We start from the raw sequence: 17,838 nt of genomic DNA on the forward strand, positions 1-17,838 counted from the left end.
AAAACAGATTGGAATTTTAGGGTGCATTTCACAGTGTAAGAGTCTGGTAGGCACCCCCTTTTTATTTAGCCTGCAGAAGAGAAAGCTGAGAGGAGACATGATAGCCATATATAAATATGTGAGGAGAAGTCATAGAGAGGAGGGAGCAAGCTTGTTTTTTGCTGCCCAAGACACAGGATGCGGAACAATGGCTTCAAACTACAGGAAAGGAGATTCCACCTGAACATTAGGAAACTTTCTCCTCTTTGCTATGGAGTGTGGTGGAGGCTCCTTCTTTGGAGAGCTTTAAGCAGAGGCTGGCTGGCCATCTGTCAGGGGTGCTTTGAATGTGATTTCCTGCTTCTTGGCAGAATAGGGTTGGACTGGATGGCCCATGAGGTCTCTTCCAACTCTATGATTCTATAATTTTTTACAGGCATCTTGACGGAGTCTATTCAAAGCATGTTTCTAAAGGGGCTTCCTCGCTGTACACTTGATAATAATAATAATAATAATAATAATAAAACTAACTTTATATCCCGCCACCATCTCCCCGTGGGGACTCGGGGCGGCTTACATGGGGCAGAGGCCCAAACAACATAAGGACAAAATATAAGTAACATAATACAATCACAATATAAAACAGATAAAACAGTAATGCAATATATCAATTAAAACAACAATACAGGATAAAAAAATTACATTAAAAACACATAAAAGGTAAGACCGTAATAAATACAGGATAGATTATTAAAAACCTCTGGGGCTGATTAATTAATGACTGTATCTCTGAAGGCCTTATTTATTTTTAAATAAGTGCCTTATTTATTTTTACTTTTATTTATATTTACTTTTACTGCCATGGCTCAATGCAATGGAATCCAGCGAGTTATAGTTTGGTGAAGCACCAGCACTCTTTCACAAAGAAGACTGAAAGTGCATGTTAAACTACACTCTCATTGAGCCATGGCAGGGAAAGTGGTGTCAAAGTGCAATCATTCTATGGCAGGCATCCAAGTGAAGGGGACAAGGGACACCTGATTTAATTTGATTTAATCAGATTCATAAATAGCAATAGTGTGGAGAATGAGTTTGATTAAATAAATAGCATTAGTCTTTAGTGTTAGATGGAATCAATTGAAGAATCTGCCATGAGAAAACACAGGGCAATGAAACACAGGTAAGAAAACAGAAACAACCATCACTTCCTTAGATATGCAAAAGGGGATAAATTGAAGGTCTGGAATGTCAAGCCATGGAACTCACAATAAACCCAAAAAGCAAGTCTTTGATGTAGACCAATGGTTCTCAACCTGTGTGTCCCCAGATGTTTTGGCCTTCAGCTCCCATAAATCCTAACGGCTGGTAAACTAGCTGGGGTTTCTGAGGGTTGTCGGCCAAAACACCTGGAGACCCACAGGTTGAGAACCACTGGTGTAGACAGTTCAAACAAAATCGGGTTTGATGGATTGGACCAAAATTGATGCCTCAAAGGAAAGGAAAGGACCAGATAGTACATTGATATGTTTAATGACTGTAAGTGGAAATTGTGCATTCTTGAACTGCCCGGAAGGTTTCTCCTGCCTGCAGGCATGGGCCAGCTTCGGCCCGCCCTCCAGGTGTTTCGGACTCCAGCTCCCACAATTCCTAACATCCAGTAGGCTGTTAGGAATTGTGGGTGTTGGAATCCAAAACACCAGGAGGACCAAAGTTTGTGCTTGCCTGGCTTAGCTTAAGGCATGGAATGAATGCATTTGACATAGAACGCTGAAAGATCATGGTAAACTACATTCCTATTGACCAATGGCAGGGAAAGCGCTGTCAAAGTGCTTTCTATGGCAGGCATTGGCAAATTTCAGCCCTCCAGGTGTTTTTGACTTTAACTCCCCCAATTCCTAACAGCCAGTAGATATGCTTTTAGGAATTTTGAGAGTCAAAGTCCAAAACACCTGGAGGGCTGAAGTTAACTCATGCCTGTTCTATGGTGTGGATGTATCTTTAAAGGGGACAAGTCTGGTAGACAACTCCCTTTTTTAAACTGACATATTAAGTGCATTCAAACTATGTTTCTATGCACCCTCAGAATATTGGGACAAATATTTGGGACGGAAGCTGGCATAAAGTAGAATGGTTTGAAATTTCAGGATGTATCATCACTGTGGAATTAATGCAGGGTAAAGACACCTCTTTGATTGTGCTGTCGAAGGCTTTCATGGCCAAAATCACGGTGTTGTTGAGAGTTTTCCGGGCTGTATGGCCATGTTCCAGAAGCATTCCCTCCTGATGTTTCGCCCACATCTATGAAAGGCATCCTCAGAGGTGTGAGTTCTATTGGAAACCAGGCAAGTGGGCTTTATATATCTGGAAAGTCCAGGTTGGAAGAAAGAACTGTTGTCTGTTTGAGGCAAGTGTGAATGTTGCAATTGATCACCTTGATTAGCATAGAATGGCCTTGTGGATTCAAAGCCTGGCGTCTTCCTGTCTGGGGGAACCCTTTGTTGTGGAAGTTAGCTGGCTCTGATTGTTTCTTGTCTGGAATTCACCTGTTTTCAGAGTGTTGTTCTTTATTTACTATCCTGATTTTAGAGTTTTTAAATACTGGTAGCCAGATTTTGTTTCATTTTCATGGTTTCCTCCTTTCTGTTGAAATTGTCCACATGCTTGTGGATTTCAAATACTGGACCACTCAGGCAGGAGCAGCCAGGCTTTGAATAACCTGGTTGGCTATCTACACCAGTAGTTCTTAACCTGTGGGTCCACAGGTGTTTTGGCCTACAACTCCCAGAAATCCCAGTTAGTTTACCAGCTGTTAGGATTTCTGGGAGTTGAAGGCAAAAACATCTGGGGACCCACAGGTTGAGAACCACTGATCTAGACTATAAAGCAGCAGCAAGTCAATCTGAATTTCCTGCTAGATTTCAAGGTGATTTGCAGTATATCAGCGAAGGTTTTTTTTTTATTTCCATCTATCTAGTAGCAATAATTAGAAGACCCTATAAATGGAACTACTGAAAGTCTGAAGGGGGACCAATACTGAACTTTTTGTTCTAGTCTGAACATATTCCCACAAGTACTCGTTTCTCTAATTATGCATGCCCATTCTTCTGAATAAGTATTTTGCTCCTGGCTTAGGGATATCAGAATTGTATGGTTTTAAAAAAGAAGTCTACAAACTCCTGTTGTACATGGTTGCACTTCCATGTGAGCCTCTCATTTAGACTAGTGTGACTATTGTGACTATAGTTTGTTCATGCAGAAAAGTAGATCTGAAGAAAGTTGCTTTTGATGAGTTTAACTGTAAATACAGACTAGAATCCAGACTTTGCTACTCTCAGCCCAGGAACTTCTTTCATCATCGAAAAGACCTTTGATCCTTTGGGCTGTTTCCAGTTGCAGAAAGGGGAAAGAAATTATATTTCTTGTCAAATTATAATTCCCATGATGTCCTATTTGCTGCCTTACAAATGTGCTCTCAAAAGTTGTGGGATGCTCCATAACAATAACTCTTCATCATGCCCATAACTGCAACTTTACTTAGCAATTAAATTTCCATATCAGTTTATTCATATAAGTCTAGTTAGTTTATAGCTTTTTTTTTTCAGTTGAAGAAATCTTTGCTGTGGAGTTGCGGTCATATTTCAGACATAAAAATATAAAAGGGATCTGCCATAATACATAATACAAACCAAATTGGCCAAATAAATAGATGCAGTATTTTCAACTCCCAGATGTACTTACCTCTTTAAAGGTAACAGGACTCTCAAAGAAGCAAAGGCTCAGACACATAGCCTTTTAGGAATACTAAAATTAACAATAACATCCATCATTTCCTTAATACCCAGTAAAATGATTATTTGTTAGTATTACATTTCTTTGTGCCCTGTTTTTTCCTCAAGTTTGAGACTTAAAGCAGCTCACAACTTTGAAAAGATATACAATTAAAATGCACAAAATAATAAACTTTATTTTTATCCCACCGTATCTCCCCAAGGGGACTCAGGGCGGTTTACAACAGAAAATTGGCAAACATTCAATTGATTCAATAGATTAAAATAGAATTACATATGTTACAATTATTAAAGCAATCCAGTTTAAATGCCATTAAACCAAATAAAAGCTGTTAAAAATAGTTTACTAACATAGTTGTCCATTCTTAAACATTTTCTGTTTTTAAAGCCACCAGAAGGACAGCAGGGAGGGAAGCATTCTGCTTTCATTAGGCAGGGCGTTCCAGAACCAAGAGGCAGTCAGCGAGAAGGCCCTCTCTTATATTCCCACCAACCATACTTGGAATGGTGGTGGGACTGAGAGAAGGGCCTCTCCTGAGGATCTCAGGTCCTGGGCAAGCCTGTACTGGGAGATACAATCTGCTAAATAGCCTGGATCTGAGCTGTACAAGGTTTTAAAGGCCAGATCCTTGAATTATGGTATACCCAGAAACAAACTGGGAGCCAATGGAACTGTTTCAATTTTTACAATAGTTCACTTAAAAATAAATAAATGCACATAAAGCTTCAGATTTATTTTATTGTAATAGTCAAACCATTTTTTCAATTTGTTGATACTTTCTATTAATGTGCAGTACTTTTTGTTGTTAGAAACAGTTTGTTTATTTAGACTACATTTCAAAGTATTGTACACTTACTGATTTTATATATATCTACTGGGAAGTCAGTTCTATTGAGGACAGTGCCGCTCCTTTTAGGTACATGTAATAACTTTATTTTTGCATCCCACCTGCATCTCCCCGAAGGGGCTCGGGGTAGCTCACATGGGAAACAAGTCCAACAACATAAGTTAAAAAACAGATAAATAAAATTAAAACATTGTAACAACATGAAACACATCAACAGCAAATTAAAACCTAGACAATAATAATAACGGAATATTCAGAGGGTAAAATTATATAGAACTCCTGGGTATATACGGACAATCAGGGATCAGGACGGAGGAGCAGTCTCAATAAAACACTAAAAATCTAGAAGGCGAGGAGCAGTGATAAATTGCAATAATATGTGCCTAAGATTGTGCCTTCAAAACTAGCAGATGTAATTCAAATAAAAGTGTTAAATCAGATCCTCCTTGATTCAGGGAAAACATATTTTTTCCATACAATCTTCTGTTTAGGAATCTCTCCAGAAAATGCAAATTGGTACTCACATCCAATTTAGTGAGTCTAGTTAATTAATACATGTTCTCATTGCTATATTTAGCATATGAGAAGTGAATCGAGGGTACATTTATAATGTATTTAATAACACAAAGTTTAAAACTTTGCATTATACTAAATGTCTTTTGACCAGAATGCCACTTGGAATGCCTCTGGTGTTGCTGTGAGAAGGTCCTCCATTGTGTATGTGACAGGACTCAGGCTGCATTGTAGTAAGTGGTCTGTGGTTTGCTCTTCTCCACACTCGCATGTCATGGACTCCACTTTGTAGCCCCATTTCTGAAGATTGGCTCTGCATCTTGTGGTGCCAGAGCTCAATCTGTTCAGCAGGTTCCAAGTCGCCCAGTCTTCTGTGTGCCCAGGAGGGAGTCTCTCATCTGGTATTAGCCATGGTTTGAGGTTCTCATTGCTGTTATATAGCCAGTATTATTGAATATATCAATTAATCTTTTCTGATATATTGTAGCTTGTATGCAAACATCTGTGGAAAATAATATATATCTGCAAAACATCAAGACTTCCTGCTGTATGTTTTGTTTCATTTGGTCCTCCACATCCACAGATTCTCCATCTATGGACCCAACCATTCATGACCCGAAAATATTTTTAATTCCAAAAAGAAAACCTTGATTTTGCCATTTTATATAAGAGACATCATTTTACTCACACATTCAGGGCTTTGGTATCCATGGGGGAACCTAGAACCAAATCCCATTGAATATCAAGGGTCCATTCTACAGAGAATATACCATAATGATCATGAATTGTTGGCATTTGCAACATGTCAAACAATATAATACAGGGTAGGGGTTTATGAATGAGGACCTGTGATTTAGCTTTTGTGTTCTAGTATGCTTGTGATGTGAAAATCAATCATCAGTCTTTCCTGCAGAGGTCAAAGTGTCACCTACATAAAATGAAACAAAAAAATGTTTATATCCTAAGACTATATAGGAAGCTGAACAGCTTATGAATACAGATGTAGGAAGCAGGTACAGTTTTGATCAAAGTCCATAATTTAGTTAGGAATGCTTTGTAGTCACCACATTCTTCATTCTAAAATAGTATTATACAATGCAAAAGCAAGAAAAAATCCTTTTAGAAAGTGATGAAGGGTGGGTGAAATCTGAATCCTTGTAATTTTGGTTATGTTATACATCAGGGATTGGAAGGGGGTGGACTTTTCTGCCACCAAATTACCAAAACCATTGAAAGGGTATTGATTTTGCCAGCAGTAACCCTTCAAGACTTTGAGTATCTTTAAATTGCCAAACATCTCAAAACCAATCAAAAATGAAAATGACATCACTTCCCAGCATGTCAAACACAAGTGTAGCTCCTCCCCTTCTACAGTCATGCACCCTGACCTACATATGCAACCCTTGGACTGTTCAAAACACTGCACGCACAGAGCTTAGTCACGTTGTCTATTCGTAGAAGAAGCTGAGCAAAAATTAGCTTTCTTGCGTTTCCTGATGGTTGTTTTTACTTCAGACAGCAGCACCAAAACTCTTGACAACAGATCATTTTGGTTGTGCTTGAGGAGCTGATGTGAAGAAGAAAGGGCAGGAAAGGCACCTTCCACCAGTCTTCTTCCATTGATGAATCTCTGAATTTTAACCATTTTTTCTGCAATTTCTAGAACATTGTTAGCTACATCTCCCCAAGGAGGTTAAACCAGCCCTCTCCCTGACATCTTTTTAATAGCAGCACAAGCTTTTAGATACTTAGCTGTAATGACAGGAAGGGTAACTTATTGAGTCATGCTACGTTTATCATATCATCTGTCTGTTGAGTTGCTTGTAATAACTGTATTAGATAAATGTTTTAAAATATGTTTACTTATTTTTGTTGTACATTGTTTTTATAGGTTATTGTTTACATATGCATGTTGTCTTGTATTGTTTTTACATAATTTTCTGAGCCACTTCGGGTCCCGCTTAGGGAAAAAAGCGAGATACAAATAAAGAATTATTATTATTATTATTATTATTATTATTATTATTATTATTATTATTATTATCTGTATTGTTGCTTCCATGTTCTAAGAATGAGATCATCTACTGGATTGATTATCCAGTAAATTTGTATCTGATGAACAGTACAATTCTAATTTTAAACTCAATTTTCCTACTATAACATGTAAAATCATTTTTGTTCAAACATCTGTCTTCTGAATAATTTCAGTATCTCCTGGTAGCCTGTCATCTTCCTATGTGTTGCCTAGCACTGTCATTAGATAATTGAAAATGGTTGGTCAAGTATCATAATTCACATATAGTTTGTTTGTCATAAAGAGAATGACAAAAGATTAGTTTTTGAACATTAAAATAATATGTGGATCATTGTTTGAAGGTAAATAAATACTTTAAGTGAGAACATTAAATATTAGTGGCTGTCTTTGTGATGAAAATAGTTGATTACACAAGCTGATAATGTTTGCCTTTCCAGAGACTGGACAACACAGTCCCCCAAACTAAGGCCCGGGGGCCGGATGCGGCCCATCGAAGCCATTTATCCAGCCCCCACGGCACAAGGGCAGAAGGGGGTTGGGCTAAATGACCCAAGGGGCCTCTTCTTCTCTTACAACCTTTATTATTATTATTATTATTATTATTATTATTAACATTGAGGCTGGGTGGACATCTGTCAGGCGTAATACTAATGGCTTTTGATGCACAAAGGCGGAAGGGGATTGGACTAAACGGCCCAAGGGGTCTCTTCCAACCCTCTTTTTTATTATTATTATTATTATTATTATTATTATTATTATTAACATTGAGGCTGGGTGGCCATCTGTCAGGGGTGTTTTGCTTGTGCTTTTGGTGAACAAAGGCAGAAAGGGATTGGATTCAATGGCCCAAAGGGTCTCTTCCAACCCTCTTTTTTATTATTGTTGTTGTTGTTATTATTAATTATTATTGCTCGGTGGCCAACTATAGTCCGGCCCTCCAACGGTCCAAAGGATCATCAACTGGCTCCCTGTTTAAAAAGTTTGGGGACCCGTGGGACAACATATCCTATTAGCCACAGATCATTTAGGTAATATAATCCTGACAGTTGCAGTCCATCAACTGCTGCAAGGATAGATGATTCTTGCCACTGTCAAAAAGGGTGTGATTTTCTTAAAATAAGTCAGGGGCAAGGGAGACAACACACATAAAATTCAACATTCCACCTTTAAAGTGTTATGTGCCTTCATGGGCCTTAACAAATGTTTCTGCAAATAAAATTTTGGAAGCCTGCAATTTTTGATACATGGGATATTCATTTAATATGCATAAATCCTCAATGTAGATGTCAAGATACTAACTTCAGGCTGAAGGAGAGGACGATTAAACTTAAAATATAACCAAGATGGAAGAATTTTGTTCTGAGACTTTTTCAATTATATAGCTAATCCCTCTAAATTACAGCCCCCCCCAAAGAAAATCCAAATGCTGAGATAAAATTTCTTCACCCAAGTTCAACTCCAAAAGTAACGACAACATTTGCTTGATTTCATAGATTTCAACAGTTCCTCTACCTACCTTCTGGAGATAACATATTTCTCTAAAATAAGATAGATAGATATATATATATATATATATATATATATACACATACATACATACATATATATATATATATATATATATATATATATATATATATATAAAAAGGGGAAACACAATCTCAGTTAACAAAGCCTCTTACAAAGAAACTATTTTTTACAGTTGCCCAGCCTCCTGCTTTTCCTCCCTGTCCTCTTACTAGTTTGGGTTTTTGGTAGCATTACCATTGAGAGACTGGTGAAGAACAGTTGTAGAAACTAGGCTTTTGGTGTCGGGTTGCATGTTTTAAATAAACAGTACAATAAATCAGAAGCTGGAAGAGAATGGGATTCTGTTCTAGCCAGTTGTAGTATAGTTATAGGTGCCTGACAGATGAGGCAAACAGGAGCTGTTTACAAAAACCATTACTGAGTGTGGACAGAAAAAATAGAAAAAGGAATACAATCAAGCTTGCATCACTAGCTATTCCAATATATTATAGATGCAAAGTTCTGTAAATTTAGCCACCAGAGTGAAAATCAGGCAAAAGTAGAGACTAGTAAAAGAAAAAATCATATCTGGTGCATTCTGATGCATTCTGTAAGAAGCCTTCAGGTCATTGTTTTTTTGTTTTTGTTTTTGTTTTTTTTTCGTGTCAGGAGCAACTGGAGTTGCTTCTAGAGTGAGAGAATTGGCTGTTTGCAAGGACGTTGCCCAGGGGACGCCCGGATGTTTTGATGTTTTTGACCATCCTTGTGGGAGGCTTCTCTCATGTCCCCGCATGGAGCTGGAGCTGATAGAGGGAGCTCATCCGCGCTCTCCCCGGGTGGGATTTGAACCTGGCAGCCTTCAGGTCAGCAACCCAACCTTCAAGTCACAAGGCTTTTATCCCCTAGGCCATCTGAGGCTCTGCCAGGTCATTGTTAACTGATGTCAAGTTGACTTCGACCTATGAATCCGAGACCTCAAAGTCACCTCCAGACCTCAACAGCTGTGCTCATATCTTGAAGTTTCAGGGCTGTAGCTTCCTTAATAGGGCCAATCCATCTGGAATGCGGTCTTCCTGTTTTCCTACTGCCTTCTACCTTACCAAGCACTATTGTCTTTTCCAGTGAGTAATATCTTACCACATTATGACCAAAGTATAAAAGTTAATCATCTTGACTTCTAGAGAAAGTTCAGGCTTTATTTGCTCTAATACCTATTTATTTAGCACTCCATGATATCCATAGAACTTTCCCAATCACCACATTTCAGAGGAGTTGATTTTTTCTATCTACCTTTGACAATCGTGCATATAAATTGGAATTACAATAACATGATCCGTCCTAATTTTAGTATTCAGTTATACCCTTCCACTTTCGTAACTCCTCAGCAGATGGTAGTACTGGTATGCGGCAGGTACTGGCTTGTTCAGTAGACTCTCCTCTACAGTTCCATTTGACGGGAAGCCTTAGCATTGAACGGTTGTGTTGTTAAAGTGCAAAGTATGGAATCCTGTACAGACAGTCAGTCAATGTGACTTAAGCAACATGCAGTCATTGCATTCTTGACAGCAGAAGGTGTCACCCCAAAGGCGATTCATCAGAGAATGCAAGCTGTTTATGGTGATTGTGTTGATGTGAGTACTCTGCGTCGTTGGGTGAGTAAGTTTAAAGATGTTGAGGTGGGAACATCTTTGCGTGACAAACAAAGGGTTTAACGTCCTGTGACAGCCATCACTGAGTTTCACAAGCAAAAGGTTGACAGATTGATTCAGTACGATCGTCATATCACTCAGAGAGAAATTTCAAGCATAATCGGCATTTCGCAAGAACTTGTGGGTCACATTATTGCTTTGCTTGGCTATCAGAAGATCTGTGCACAATGGGTACTGTGAGACACTGATTGCGGAAGTGTTGATTTATTCCATGCTGGCTTCAGGAAACTTGTTCATCATTGGCAGAAATGTATCCAATTGTCTGGTGATTATGTGGAAAAGTGAATAGTGGTAGTTAAAGAGCACATTCTAAGGATTATTTCTGCGTTTGATTTATTAAAATATTCCCATCCAAACTGAAGCAATGAAGGTGGAGGCATTACTTTTCATTCAACCCTCGTATATTTTTACACTTCAGGGTCTTTTGGTTTCTTCATAGCTGCCTTTCCAAATACTAGCCTTGACAACTTTCATCTGTTATCCATTGAGGATTCTGTCTTTTTTTGACTACATATAGTGTATTCCTCACTTATAATACCCCTAGCCTTTAGTCCAGAGATCGTATGGCTCCTGATCAATTAGGCTTAACATTGCAAATATCTTTTAAATTATCTTTACATTCTATAGGGATGTTCTTCATGTTGCATTTTGGCATGATGGTTAGTTTAGAATTCTTCTTCAGCTTTTTTGTAATTTTTGATATTAGCAGTTCATGGTCTGTGCCTCAATCTGCTCCAGATCTTCTTTTCTATAAGGAGAATGGAACTTCTCAAATCTTCTGCTACCAATTTTGTGTTTGATTTATTTTATTAGGCATCAAATGGTGCCCTTGTATACAGTCATATCTTTGGTTTCCCAAAGAAAGTGTGTGCTTGCTGTGAACAAACTGTTGGCCTGACAAAATCCAATCTCCTCTGTTTCTTGATCCTAATCAAAATTCTCCTACAATGTATATACCGTATTTGCTTTGCTTCTTACTTTTGCTTTCCAATTACCTATGATTACCAACATGCCCTGTCTTGGTGTGTGATTAATTTCCTTTTGGGCTCCAGCATAGAATCTCTACAGTTGGAGCAGAAACTTGGATTATGGTAATATTGAGGGCTTTCCCCAAAGGCTTATTGATGTGATTCAGTCAGATGTTACATTATATCTTTTGGTTATCTTTATCCACTATTATACCTCCCAATTTTTCTCTTAGGTTTTCATTTCCTGAACGGTGTAATTACCTGACTCAAAACATCCCATTTCTATGCAATTTAGCTTCCTATTTCATGTTTCTCACCTTTCATATAATATGTGTTGTGAAGCGTCACACTCTCCTTTTATTTCTGAACACATCAGTAAGTAAACATCCTTTTGGCATGAGTCGATTTGCATAATTAGCTACAGCACCAACCATCCTTGTCTTCTGTTCTTTCCCTGTAACTTGTTAAGTGCTTTCTGATCTGTAAGTGTCATCTTTTGACACTTGCCAGCGTCTGGCAGCCAATGTCCACTGGCACTGGTTCAGGCATCAACACTTTCAGTAGTGCTGTGTTAAGTGACATATGTCTCTATTTCATATAAGGTCTGATATTGTACAACCTATACAGTGCAAAGTAACAGAGCATACAGATAAAGATACATGTAATGATGGTGACTTTCCCCACTGTGAGGTGATACTTCGACTTGACATTTGTTACCATTTGCATAAATATTGTCCCATTTCAGATGCTTGATATGTGTAAGTGGGAGGCCATGGGCAATGTGGGGCACCTGGCAGTTTGTGCCTGGCTCTTCTTTATCTCCTATCCCCATCAAAATGGATAAATACCCACTGTGAGGTCTGTAGATATTATTTATCTGTTTAGGTTGGAAAACCTTAGTTTATAAAGGCTTCCAGAGATGAGAATATCTGTTGTTTTTGTTTTACCTTGAAGGCCTATGACACCTCTTGGAAATATGGAACCCTTGTAAGACTTCTGTAATTTTGGATTAAGAGGCTATCTACCCATCTTCATACAGAACCTCCTGAGGAACCATACAATCCAGGTTTGCTTTGGCTCTATTTATACAAATCTTTTGAGCAAGAGGAAGGTGCCCCATAAGACACCATTCTCAACGTAATGCTCTTCTCTGTATGATTAATGGTTTTGCATCACTGCCTCTTATTTTCCAAAATCCCCTGTTTATAGATGACTCCTCTAGTATGCAGTGTTGTTTTTTTTTAAAAAGATATGTAAATCAAGCCCTTCATTTTGTATACTGTTCTTCTGTAGTAAATTATATGTTTTCTTGAAGTACCATATACCTACCCTCTCCAGCTTACATCCTGGTTTGTAAATGAAATAGATTCAGGGGCATATCTCAATAGTAGCAAATGCTTAACTTCTTGAGGGTGATGCTGAACAAGTAGATTCATCCTTCTAAATATATATGACTAAAAAAGGCACAATGCTAAATTGAATGTAAACTCCAGCTCATGGAAATTGACTGAAAAAAACAGACTTTATTATGTGCCACATTTATTTTACAACAGACTGAATTTACAGTTCTGTAGTCTAAAATTCTGTAGGGCCATCTGTCTGAAAATTGAACCCAATTCATCATCTAGAATTCAAATTGTGTCTTCCTATATATTGTACTTTGCCTCTGCAGATGGAGAATTAGTGTTGATTTGCATGATTACTTGATGCAGCATTCAAATTTGTTCTACTTATGGTGCTCACATGGATTGCAAGCTGAACATCATTTCTATTCAACTTTCTTGTATGTAGGCAGCATATTGGACAAAAGTTTAGCTTTTGCCCAAATGCAGACACTAACAACAAAACTTCCAGAAAGTGACATTTAAGACTCTAGGAATCTGTGTGTAAGCCAATAAAACCTTTTTAGCCTTATAAATGAAGAATCTGAGCAATGCCTGAACTTGTCTGTATATTGAGATAATTATTGACCAAAATAAACTTCAGCTTTATGCAGAATTCTTTGTGTAGTATCTGAGAGTCTTCCCCCAACTATTTATATTTTCTTCACTTAAAAAACATCCAAAATCTTTTCTTCCTAACTGTACACAAGGCGTGCTCACTACTTGATCTATAGTTAAAGTATTGATTTGCATTTTACATGGGATTTTCCAATGAAATATTGGGGAAAAGGTGATTACAATGTATATTTCTTTGTTTTTACAAAGTTCTAACAATAGAAAAATATTTATGTATTTATTTATAGTATTATATTCCGCCCTTCTCACCCCGAAGGGGACTCAGGGCGGATTACAATGCACATATATATATGGCACACATTCAATGCCATCAGACACACAACATACAGTATAGACACACACAGAGGCAATTTAACATTTCCAGCTTCATGAGGGTATGCTCAATTCTGGCCACAGGGGGAGCTGTTGCTTCACCGTCCACTAGTGACACCGAGTGCTGTACTTCCTCATTCCTTTCCGCGTGCTGCTGGCAGTTTTATGGTGTTGTAAATTAGTTAAATTAGCCTCCCTCATAAAGCGTACCTAAATTTCCTAGTTGACAGATACAACTGTCTTTCGGGCTGCTTAGGTAAACAGCAAGCTGGGATATTTAATGGTCGGGGGCTTAACCCAACCCGGGCTTCGAACCTCTTTTGAAAGCAATATAAGATTATTAACATTATAAATTGAGCGGGATGTTACAACAAAGAACAGCTATTCTGTAATTATGACCAGTGGAGCAAAATTGGTTCATTATTGTGCTGAATCATTTCAACAGCTGCCAGATATGTCATGTGCTATCTCTATAGTATACTGCTGAATTACAAACCTTACCTGACTGCCAACCTGACAGTGCATTGACATCTTGGGACAAAAACTTGTTTACTGCTCAAGATCCTCTGATTTCAACATTGATACTTTGTTCCAGATGTTAGAGAAGAAACTTAATTATTTTGCAGAATAATCTCTGTTTAATAATGCCCTCTCCACTGTGAGGCATAAGGATCCCAGGGATTTTGATCTTTTGTCTGCCCAGCTTCCACCAACTCCAAGCAATTGCATTATAAACATTGTTTGCTGAACAATGATCTCAACTCCCAAGAATATAGCAGCATTTATCCAGTTGTTTCTCTCTAGCAGAAACATGCATACACCCACCCGTACAAATATAGGCTACCTACTTTATATAGTATTTTAATTTTAAAAAACCATTGTTATTTGACTGTTAGATCATCAGCAGACTTAGGGGAACCTCCAGTATATGCAAATATACAAAAAACAAAAAAGCTTGCTAAGAGCTCTCAAAACAGTTCCATGAAGACTGAGCCTGTCTCTTAGGTGCAGAATGTTGCACATAATTCCTATGTGACAAAGGTGGACAACTGCAGAGGTGGAAGAGGCCAGTTTTCACCTGCCAATGCCTCCCTAGGAGGCTACACCAAAGTGTACAGACTCTCCCCCCATCAGAAATTATTTTGACTGCAAAAGTCCGTAAAAAATCTTGCAGATACCCCATTTCCCCCAAGGCAACTGAAACTGAATCAGGAAATAAGCATAATAATTACTTCTGATATTGTTTTCAGTCAATTTTAGGGATTCTTCCAAGTAGATTTTTAAGATAAGAAAGGATCTTGTACCAAATTCTTTGCACTTTTCAGCCGTTTTTGTTGGTGGTGGTGAGAACAAAAAACAACCAGATTTTTTTCTTTATAGGAAGTTTGGAGGAGTCTGGGAGTCATGGGCCACAGTTTGCAGCCCATAAGCTGCAGTTTGCCCACCCTTGCCATATTGCTGGTAGTGGAAACACCAATGAAAGATTTCTGGCTCAACTTATTCTGAGTAATGCAAACTTTTATATTATAAGTCAGCTGAAATTGTTTCATGTTTCATAGAGAAGAGTCTGAAGCGATAGATAGCAAAATAACAATAACATTAAAGAAAGATTAAAAATTATTTAACAGTGAACATTGGAATTAAAAGCTGAAGTAGTTAAAACATTTACTGTATAAACACTCAAGAGACACTCTGAGGCAAGATCTCTTTTGTAACCCCCAAACAAATGCTAAGGAGGAAGTTGACAAATTATTCTGAATTGAAATGTAGTTTAGCCTTTTTGTAGTTCTGATATAAAAATCAATGCATAAAAAAGTTTCAGAAGTAAAAACAGACAGCGCAACTTGAAAGGAAGTAGGACTAGCAAAAAGCCTTAGCCAGCAAAATCACTCATAATGCCATCTAAGCAGACGCTTCCCAGAAAATACTCCAATCCAAGGTCTGCTGTTTGTGTTTTAAGGAGTCTTTAGAATTGTAAATATGTTAACTTTCCTGTGTGAAACACCAAATAACAGTGTGAGTAAAAATGATTTCAGTGTTGTCAAAACACTCGCTACTGTACCATCTTGAAGGAGAGAATTTCAAGATAACAGACTCTTATATAAAGACTCAAAACGACAGACAAAATCGGGGCCTTTCTATTCAGGTCCTATGCTAATAGATCTGGAAAAGGGGCTATTGCATTTATATGAAAACATGTTTTTGTGTAACTCTGCATAGTCTTGTTGAGCTATGATTGAGTTGTGATGAGTGCTCATTGGCCTTCAGTTACATTACATTTCTGGGCTTGGAAAAATATTGTGTGTATAGAAGTAATTTAGGATCGTTTAGCTCACCCAGGTTTCTTTCACATAATTCCAACACAGTCCATAATTTTTGTTGAAATCCTGAATGTGCTTATAACCACAGGTACAAAACCAGTGAGTAGTCCCAACTAGAATGTACCCGTTGGATCAGTTGTTAAATGGTGACCTAACACTTATGCTAATCCCACTGATGTAATAGGTCTGTTCTACTTGAGACTGACAATAGGATTTGTGCCATTAATTGTTTGACTGGATTACTTTTTTGGCAAGCCAACTAGATACATGGCAGTCCTCCTTGTGGTTCTCGTCTTAATATTGTTGGAAATACTGATAGATGGCTGGACTTAAGATTTGATTACAATAAGGGGAATGGATAAGTGAGTCTCTTATTTTAAGAGGCATCTTACACATTTCAAAACTCTGGAATTAGAGAGAATGTTGCAGATGGGGGAATGAAATGTTATTTTTGCTCTTTAAAATTTTGCTGAAGCTTCCAGTATTGCTATGTATGTCAGAAAGAAAGTTTTTGTTAGCTTATTTCATTATTGCATAGATGTGTTATCAAAAATTATGATGATATCTTGGCATAACTATAGTATGTGTGTGTGGGTATGTGTCATTTTGGCACTAATTCTTTATCTCTGTCTATATTTTTAAAATAATGCAAATTACAATTTTACTGTATAGCAATGAAGTTTATTCTGATAAATTTGTAGGAAAATTTCTAAGGTGCATAAAGTGCAAAAAGATGTAAATGACCAGAGAAACTTGCAATCATGAATTAAGTTACTGGATAAGAAATGCAAAAGACATTGACGTGTTTTCAGCTGTGTCTGTCAGTTTAATGGAGACTGCTGGCTGAACATATTTCTGCATCCTACTGAAGCTTTCCTTATACCATATATGCTTCTCATATAGAAATAGTTAATAAGTAACATATGCATTATCTAATTATTATGCAGTATGATATCTGTACTAAATTTTTGACCTTCCTTTAATGATTTTCTCCCAAGTTTGGAAGTTAAAAGTGTGCCCTTTTCATTGACCATAGCTAAAGTCAATCATAAATGCCAGCATATGTTTAATATCCTGGAATACCATAGTAATTCCTTGTCTACCAGCCTAGAAAATGAGCTGTCTCCTGACAGTAGTTCTTACCCACACAATAATGTACTTTTAGTACACACAGGCAAGGCAATACGAAATATTCATATTAGGTTCTTTCAAAATTGTTATCTACATATATAAGTAGTAATTTTAGCAACACATCAGATTGAATTCTTACCTAGCGGGAAACACACAGTCCCACTATGACAGAAAGGTAATGCTAAAACCATGATACAGATGGATTGATTAAATAAAGGAAATCGTTGCCCTGGGTTTGCAAGATTACCAGAGCTCCTGGAGATCTCTTGCTTATAGAAATGCAATAAGTTGAATCCAGCTTGATAGCAACAGCAAAAAATATTGTCAAACAGGAAATGCTTAATTATAATGAAGACAGACATAATTTTGGAGGAATGTGAATAGAGTGACGATGTCCACTAAGCAGAAGTGACAGTTAGTGTACACAACCCCAGAATTATATGTATGTAGTAGATTTCATTATTAGCAGGAGGAAAAAGCAATGGAAAAGCAAGGGCTTTCCTAAATCTTTTAATAAGGAAAGGAAAGGAGACTGAGGGAAGATTTTTCCTATTTCTTTAAACAGGTCATTTATTTGTATAGTAAAAACTTTGTGAAACCTTGGCTGTTGCATGATTGAAATAATATGAGAGTAATTGTAGAGAGAGAAGGTTTTTCTTTTGCATTAAAAAAATGAAAACAAGGAGTTATGTGAGAAAAATAACAGT

The 17,838-nt window shown here is 37.5% G+C and overlaps 1 protein-coding gene across 2 annotated transcripts in view; it reads left to right on the plus strand.

The window, feature by feature from the left end:
* The window catches only part of brd10 (bromodomain containing 10), a 52,809-nt gene that overhangs the window by 920 nt on the left and 34,051 nt on the right, over positions 1-17,838 (plus strand). The gene's annotated exons all lie outside the window — the stretch shown is intronic.

Source organism: Anolis carolinensis, chromosome 2, assembly GCF_035594765.1.
Source record: "Anolis carolinensis isolate JA03-04 chromosome 2, rAnoCar3.1.pri, whole genome shotgun sequence".
Lineage (NCBI taxonomy): Eukaryota > Metazoa > Chordata > Lepidosauria > Squamata > Dactyloidae > Anolis > Anolis carolinensis.